The sequence below is a fragment of the Rhagoletis zephyria genome, unplaced genomic scaffold (assembly GCF_001687245.7).
Source record: "Rhagoletis zephyria isolate East Lansing unplaced genomic scaffold, Rhagoletis_zephyria_1.1 Rzeph_scaffold_00593, whole genome shotgun sequence".
Classification (NCBI taxonomy): Eukaryota; Metazoa; Arthropoda; class Insecta; order Diptera; family Tephritidae; genus Rhagoletis; species Rhagoletis zephyria.
Genome location: NW_016157677.1, coordinates 22341 through 31232, shown reverse-complemented (window position 1 = coordinate 31232; position 8892 = coordinate 22341).

Here is an 8892-nt window from a genome sequence, read left to right as displayed (position 1 = left end):
TGAGGGCATTAGGCAAGGTATGCTGGGTACTTACAAACATATGTATTTACATGTGTATATATGTCTATACGGTAATTGCAGCCACATGACCAAAGTGAATGGATGAGCGAGTGAACCCACATTAACTGGAATGGAATGATGATGGAATTTTTTCAGATGCCGCAAAACAAATCAATGCGAGTAGGCAGTCAAAGTGGCAGATAGACACACTTACATACGCCTGTTTGTTAAGGCAAGCGATTGTCTGGCTGTACCGGTGTAAAAAGCAAGTAATTTTTTCAAGCAAAAAATAAAACCGACTTCGATTCTCATATAAAAATTTAAGATTCTCGTTTATTTCTTCATGATCTAACGATCGGGACCACCTCTGAGATGCCATCTTTCCTATAAAAAAAGATTTATAGAAATTGTTTGACGTGGTGCGATAACATAATAATAAACAAAAAAAAATACTCCGACGAATTGATAACCTCCTCCTTTTTTTTTGAAGTCGGTTAAAAATACGATTTTAGCGCAATTTTCCACACAAAACGTTCCTTGTTGTGAATGAAGTGCGTTCAACACTATTTTTCATTTAAAATTTTTTTTTATTTCATTTCATCAGCTTTTGCTGGGGTTTTTGTGATTGATTTTGTTGTCATATTTTTTTGTATTTAATTCTCACTGCTCTGCTATTANGTTGCTGCGGGTTTTTGTGCTGGATTTTGTTGTCATATTTTTTTGTATTTAATTCTCACTGCTCTGCTATTACCACATTTTATTGCCGCTTGTCAACTTGGGTTTAAGGAAGTTGTCAATTGATTTTAACCACTTGAACCACATTTTTTACTCAAAAAGCTCGTCACAGCGGACAGCACTAAGAGTTGTGAGGATGGGTTTTTTGTTAAAGTATTTGTTTGTACATATGTACATACATATGTATATTTATCTCTATATGTATGTTTGAAATAGCGCCGTTAAGTAGATAAATCGAAGTTGATGAGTTGCGACAAATTTATATGCGAACCACTGCCTTGCAAACGCGAAAACTTAAAATTTACTGTGTACATAAATATGCTTTTGTCTTCGACGTTGTGCGAAAAAAAAGGTTGACAAAAAAGTTGAGTATTTAATGCAAAAATCCGCAATTTCATCAGCATACAATTTTAAATCAGCTCACTTTGATCTTTCATCTGATCACATTTCGTCACAGCCGATCGCATCTCCTCAAGTACTACTTGTTTATGCGTACGAGTAACAGAAAACTGAGGGGCATTTGTTGGCTTTTATTTTTTATACGATTATTTCGGAATTTTTTCTAATTTTTTTGTATATATTTTTTTCTTTTCAGATCAGCTATGAGATGACAGCAAACTTGCGGTAAGTGCGTACTTTGTTTTATATCTGACGATCTGATTTGCCAATTGCTCTATATTTACATAGTATGCAAATTTTTTGTTACTGGTGACGCCATAAATATGACGCAACCTGGCTGATTCATTTCCGCAGCTTCTCCAGCATCGGATAAGAAAATAACACGGTAGAGAGTAGCTCTGTCCGAAAATTCTTTAGGTGTCAAACCTCTCGGAGGTCTTTAGCCTTTCACATATTGTGGCCCTCGCCTTCGTAATTAAATAGCTCATCTAGTAGGCCGTCTGCTACAGTAGCTTTGTTCTTTTCTAGTCAGGAAATTGCTATTCGTATCTCGTCATAGTCGAGTGGTGGTACATCGACTTCGTCGTATTCGACTGGTGGTTCATCGAAGAGTTGCCTTCCGACATGCCTTGGCGAAGGTTTTGCCAAAACCAGGTGCCTGTTCGGGAGCTTACGTCTTTGCCATCCTACTACAGACTCTATTCGCCATCGACGTGAGCACGCAGTTATAGCCTGACATCTTTCGTTCAGGTGGTAAATCAAGTTGCTGATGATTTCGTAGGGTATAGGTTTAGGCTCCTTGCAGCGAAAAAGCGATAAATTTTGGAGAGGTAACCTTTGCACACGGACGCCATTATCAAGCAATCGTCGACATATGAGTTTCGCGATATAGATATTAAACAGAAGCAGGTATAGGACACCCCACACGAGTGTCGACCACTCAGATAATTCGCTGACAACCCATTGAGACCCTGTGGCAGAGGGGAACCCGCAATGTGTTCTGTAGTAGCATGGAGTGGCAGACTGGGGTGAGCTGAAAAGTGAAATAGCACGACCTGTGGTGTCTTACCTACCGGCGAAAAGAGGGTTATCGGCTGATAAGACTCTCTGTTGGACGGTTTGTCTAGTTTTAGCAGTGGAATCATTCTCCCCGTTTTGCACATGTCGGGATTGATGAGAGCGGCCATTGACCGACTTATATTCTCCAACGATTTCAGTGCTAATATCATTCAACAGTATGTTCTGAACATTGGCCACTATATCGCAGTGGTTGTTCTTACAGGAATTCGCCCTGGTTTTGAAACTTTCCGTAAGTCACTTAACTTGCTGATACAAGTTGCGGGCGTTCTTTCTACTGGCCCGTATTTGAAGGTCTTCGCACTCACGCATTTCGAGCTCTCTCTGTTTCTTACGGAAAATGCATCTCGCTTCCCTCTTCAACGAGACATGTGGCCCCACAGCTCGCATATATCGCGTTGTTGAAGTGTGCTATTAGACAGCAGGTGTGAGGGTCGAGTAACGAAGATGTTGGCTGTCCGTTGTGACTATAGCTCTTCGTCGGTTTCTAGAACACTGGAAAAGTGTATTATCCCTATTATAATATGGTCGATTTTGTTAAAGTTTTTCGATTTTGAGACAGATATGCAGGTTGATCGATCTTATTCTGGGTCCTCGTGTTGCATGCTACCATATTTCGGATTCCGGCGAAGTCGATTAGTCTTAGTCCGTTATCGAATAAATATTTCGTGTTGGAGGCAGAATTTTTCGACGCTTTGACCAAAGATCCCTTCTTTGCCCACCCTGGTATTGCAATCGCCACAGGGGCCCTCAAAACTCACATAACTGATATCTCTGGACGCCTTGTTCTTCTCTTTCCTGGTGGCGTTGGAGAAAAAGAGCGAGATGCTGCAGCAGATCCAATACAAGACTTTCCCTCCTTTATATGGTAGCGCAGGTCGAAAGTCCCCATGTTTTCCTACCTTACCTCGCCCATCGCATTTCTTGTGCGGCAGCAATGCCAACTTTAGCCTTCCCATGAATATTAACCAGTCACGAAGTAAAACCTTCCCTTTTAAAGGAGCGAGGTTTCCAGTTGCGTGCTTTCAAATCATAGTTCTTTAAACCCTCGCCTTGCTCGTCATCAAAGGAAGGGGTATCTACATATGTGTGTGTGTGTGCTTGTATGTAAATATATTTTATTTTAGCGCTGTGGCGCCTCCCTCTTATCTCACAATTTTCATAGCGGATTTCGCAATTCTTCCAGCAGGTAACGCGCATTTAAACAACTCTGGGGTAATTTGATGCGCAACAACAATACATACAAAACATATGTACATACAAACAATGGAGGATTAAAAAGCAATATTCGCCATAGCAAATAACCCACAATTTTCCGCTCCAATTCTATTTGTTTCGCCTCATTCTGAATGGACATCAACAAGGTGTGCAACTACGGTTGGGTGTGTGTAAGTGTGTGCAAAACCGAGCGCGATTAGTTAGTATTAGCATAAGTTGAAGTGACTTGAAGATTTATTGCGCTGCGGGCGTACGAAACAACACAAAAAATTTGCATTTTTAAGCAGCGCGCGTCGCTGAGCAGCAGACAAATTGTGCGTTCACGTTGTACTTGGCATGTTGCAGATTACAGCTGTACAGTAATGCATTAATGCAGTAGCCGGACCATCATGCCACAGCGCGTTTACTGGAGCAGATGCGATTGCAGCGATTAGATGCGGCAGCCAGCGAGCGAGAACTCCACCCACATTAGCCAGTTGCTAGTAGAATACTATTTACCTGCAACTCAACGCTGACAAACTAAGTATTGGCACTCGTTGCCACTCTAAATGCTGCTGTTCCCGCTTACAAATTGCAAATTAAGCGGCACATTTGCATTTGCCGGCTGCTTGTTGTGGCAACTTAATAAATGGTTGCACGATTCAGTGGCAAACGCAAGGGCCAAGTAGCAAGTAGCTTATCTTGCCACAAATTAAATTGCATTTGTAGTCGCTGAAGNTGCTTACAAATTGCAAATTAAGCGGCACATTTGCATTTGCCGGCTGCTTGTTGTGGCGACTTAATAAATGGTTGCACGATTCAGTGGCAAACGCAAGAGCCAAGTGGCAAGTAGCTTATCTTGCCACAAATTAAATTGCATTTGTAGTCGCTGAAGCAACATCGTAAGTGTGGAAGCGTTGCATTGGGCAAATGTGGTAGCTGTGAAGCGGAGATTGCGCTTAGCAGCTGCGTTGGCGGGTTGGCAGGAGTGTCAGCGGTGAACGAGTCAGCGTCGCAGTGGCAGAACACGTGCAACAATCTGTTCATCTGCTTAATTGCTTGTTGGCCACAGCTAGCTGCTGCATCCATATATATGCGCATATTTACCAACTTTTTTTTTTGGCCATACAAAACCATACAAGAACAACATCAGTGGTTAAAATGACGATGACGCCGCTTCTAGGCAGCAGTCGCTTGGTCGTGCGCGAACGATGTTGAAATTGTTGTTACCTGACTGCAGCACCAATGTGATGCGGGTGATGGCGGGCGTCTGCGCCTGCGCCTGCGCACACACAATTTGATCTGGAAACATGCGGACAGATGTTGTGGATTGCCTTTTGGTGTCGAAATACATAAATCGAAAAGGACTACGCAGTTGCTGTTGTTTACATGAAGGCCACTTCTACTGGCGGTCGATGCTTCTTCACAGTGATGTTCTCAGATGCATCAGCAGGAATGTCACATGATTGGCACGCATGCGCAACACTTCGATGCATTATTAGCAAATTTAATTTGATTTTGGGAAACGCACTTATAGTGTGGAACATTTGTAGAGCTGGGACTCTTCGTATCCGTTCGGATATCCGGTTATTCGTGTAAACGTAAAAAATCCGGATATTCGGTTAATATCTGTTCTTTTTCGTTATCCGAATACCGGGTTAATATCCTTTAGTTTTTTTCCGGATATTTGGATTTTTTAATTATATGTTCGAATATTTAGAAAAACCGCATATAACTCNCGGTGAACGAGTCAGCGTCGCAGTGGCAGAACACGTGCAACAATCTGTTCATCTGCTTAACTGCTTGTTGGCCACAGCTAGCTACTGCATCCATATATATGCGCATATTTAACAACTTTTTTTTTTGTGGCCATACAAAACCATACAACAACAACATCAGCGGTTGAAATGACGATGACGCCGCTTCTAGGCAGCAGTCGCTTGGTCGTGCGCGAACGATGTTGAAATTGTTGTTACCTGACTGCAGCACCAATGTGATGCGGGTGATGGCGGGCGTCTGCGCCTGCGCCTGCGCACACACAATTTGATCTGGAAACATGCGGACAGATGTTGTGGATTGCCTTTTGGTGTCGAAATACATAAATCGAAAAGGACTACGCAGTTGCTGTTGTTTACATGAAGGCCACTTCTACTGGCGGTCGATGCTTCTTCACAGTGATGTTCTCAGATGCATCAGCAGGAATGTCACATGATTGGCACGCATGCGCAACACTTCGATGCATTATTAGCAAATTTAATTTGATTTTGGGAAACGCACTATAGTGTGGAACATTTGTAAAGCTGGGACTCTTCGTATCCGTTCGGATATCCGGTTATTCGTGTAAACGTAAAAAATCCGGATATTCGGTTAATATCGGTTCTTTTTCGTTATCCGAATACCGGGTTAATATCCTTTAGTTTTTTTCCGGATATTTGGATTTTTTAATTATATGTTCGAATATTTAGAAAAACCGCATATAACTCCTTGCTTTAGTTTTTATGAACATCGTTTTAGGCATACGTAATTTCGCCGTGAAGCTTTCAGAATGGAACTTTTTTCCCGAACCACGACCACCTACCCTTAACCGCCACGAACTTTTTTGCTTTACCCTAAACATTTTCTTTGTTGCGTGATAATCGCGCGTTGGAATTCTACAAGCTTCATTTCATCTCGAAGACAACTTTTTTTCTGGTGCCAAATGGCAAAAGAATCGGTTAGGACCCCCTTACGACGAACTTTGTTATTTAAATTTTGTATTTTTTTTTAACGACTTTATTAAAAGCTGCTACTTACTATTTTCTTTTGATTAATTTCCTTGTTTTTCATCTGATTCCCTATGGGGTATTTTGAAACTCAGTATCCATATTAAACTTGTACATATGTAACTACTACTATGGAAGAGAATGAAATTATTCGGCAATTTGCTATTTAACAACCGTATTAACAACACTTAACATACTTTTTAGTGCTTTGTTACGAAGCACAGTGGGACCGTCCCATATAAGCTGCGGCCAAAAGTAGTAACTGTACTACAAATTCGCTGAAATTTCGTATATGCGGTATTCTGCACTTAGGATTGAAGAAATGTGGAAAGCGGTAAAAGTCGACGCGCTGCCACGCCCAAATCTCTTGTGGGCGGAAATGGTAGATGTTACACGATTTTGATGAAATTCACAGTGTATGCTGGTTTTATCCAGAATATTATAAATCTGAAGGAACGTCAAAATCGGTCTACATTATCATTCACCAATTGTTGAAAAATAGGTGCAAATTAAACAAAAAACTTTTCTTGATGAAATTTGGTGTACCTTGCTCCGCCAAAATTTTCCAACTTGGAATCTTAATATGACGCACACCTCCTACAAAACTTTTTTGGCTCCACGTACTGAATTTCATAAATTTTTTGGGAAAATGAATAGACATATTTATTTTATTTCCAAAGAAGTTCATTTTTTCTTGCTATTCAAAATGATAAAACGGAAACATTTACAATACCTACATTCTAAATTATGTGCATGGTATGTATTTGCATTGAAATCTTCAATTCTACCTACGTTTTATAAAATCAAAGCTGAGCTAAAGCAAGCAGGACTTTTGCCATCGAAAACGGATATCGTCCACTTTTGACTAAATGCTAAATCTGATTAATAGATTCTCGGGTTATTAATATCTACACCATCTTCCTTTTCCATTTAATATTGCATATAATTTATTAAATGTACATATCCGAGTCTTTTCCTTTAGCTCTACAATGAAAATTTAATGAATTTTCCAGGAGATTTGTCTATAATCGAGGAACTCGCAGTTCCTCGCAGCTGCAACTATTTCAGACATGACACGCATTTTTAATGCTTACTTGTCCTAAGTATAATTTAGAACGCATCCTAGGTCCTTTGTGAATATCCCTTCTTAAAGTAAGCACTCGTGAAATTTTATACTCACAAAATTATATAAAATTTCATGTGAAACTGTCTTATAAACTTCACTAGGTACATATATAAAAATTGAAAGCAATACTCGTCCACTCATATATAATAAAAAACTGGTCACTAATCAAATTGAAAAATTAATTAAAATTACCAGCGACATAAAGCATTGTTCACTTAAAATCGGTACGCGTTCCAGCAACTCCTGTACGGCAATTGTTTGAATGTATTAAAAAGTTGCAATGCAGATCGTTAGACAATAGATCTACCATTATGAGGTTGAAATTTCATAGTACTGGCTTTTAATTTGACAGTTTTATTCGCGTTGGAAGTGGCTGCTCAAAATATAACGTTGAACGAATTCATTGAAAATCCGACACTCTCGAGATCAAAAATTAAATTAAAAGGGCGATTCCACCGTCACGGGTGGGACAATTGTACAGCAAAATGTTCACTCTTTTTCTAAATATATTCTTAAAATACGCAGCTGAAATATATTTTGATATAAACAANGAAGTTATGGCAAGACTTAAACCTTATCGAGTTATACTATATATAATTCTGTTAGATTAAATTAATTTTATAACAAAAACCTCACCCGTTTACTTTACCCCAATGTTCACACCAAATGTGGTATTTTTTTAGTAATGACTAAAAAACATGTTTAAAACTTGACTTCGGTCAACTCCCACGTTAATAGTTTTAAGCCAAAAAGAAACAGGGTGATATCCTCTTAAAACTAAATTCATAGAAGTTGACACAGTTGTCAAAGGGATATGAAATGACGAGAGAATCGAAACAGTCTCATTAAAACTCGATCAGACACCACAATGGGTCATACGATCCCAGAAATATGCTGGAAGGAGCACTTGCACAAAGTGTTAAGCCACTGTATCATTTACTTTAGACCTTCAGTAAAGTTTTGGTTGGTTTTAATGAAAATTAATTATTCACAGGTAACTTTAAATCGGTTTGAAGCCAAAGATATGAATAAAGTTCTGGAACTCATCAATTTACGAATATGTCCTATTTACGTCAAATCGAAAAATACACGGTATTTATTCAAAACAAAATTAGTAGAGATGCGCGAACTATGAAAAAACATAAACTAAAGATAGTTTAGTGGAACAAGTTGACTACTCAAGTCTCTAGAGCGGGTGTTCAGAAAAATTGTATCATTATCAAAGAAATTGCCTGTTATTTGTTTATCCAAGCAAAATATGAAACTTTCGCTAATATTTATCTATAGCGGAATGTTTTCTCTTTATTTTAACATGTTAAATATTTTTTTCTGAAAACCTGTTAAAAAGATATAACCCATTTTANACCACAATGGGTCATACGATCCCAGAAATATGCTGGAAGGAGCACTTGCACAAAGTGTTAAGCCACTGTATCATTTACTTTAGACCTTCAGTAAAGTTTTGGTTGGTTTTAATGAAAATTAATTATTCACAGGTAACTTTAAATCGGTTTGAAGCCAAAGATATGAATAAAGTTCTGGAACTCATCAATTTACGAATATGTCCTATTTACGTCAAATCGAAAAATACACGGT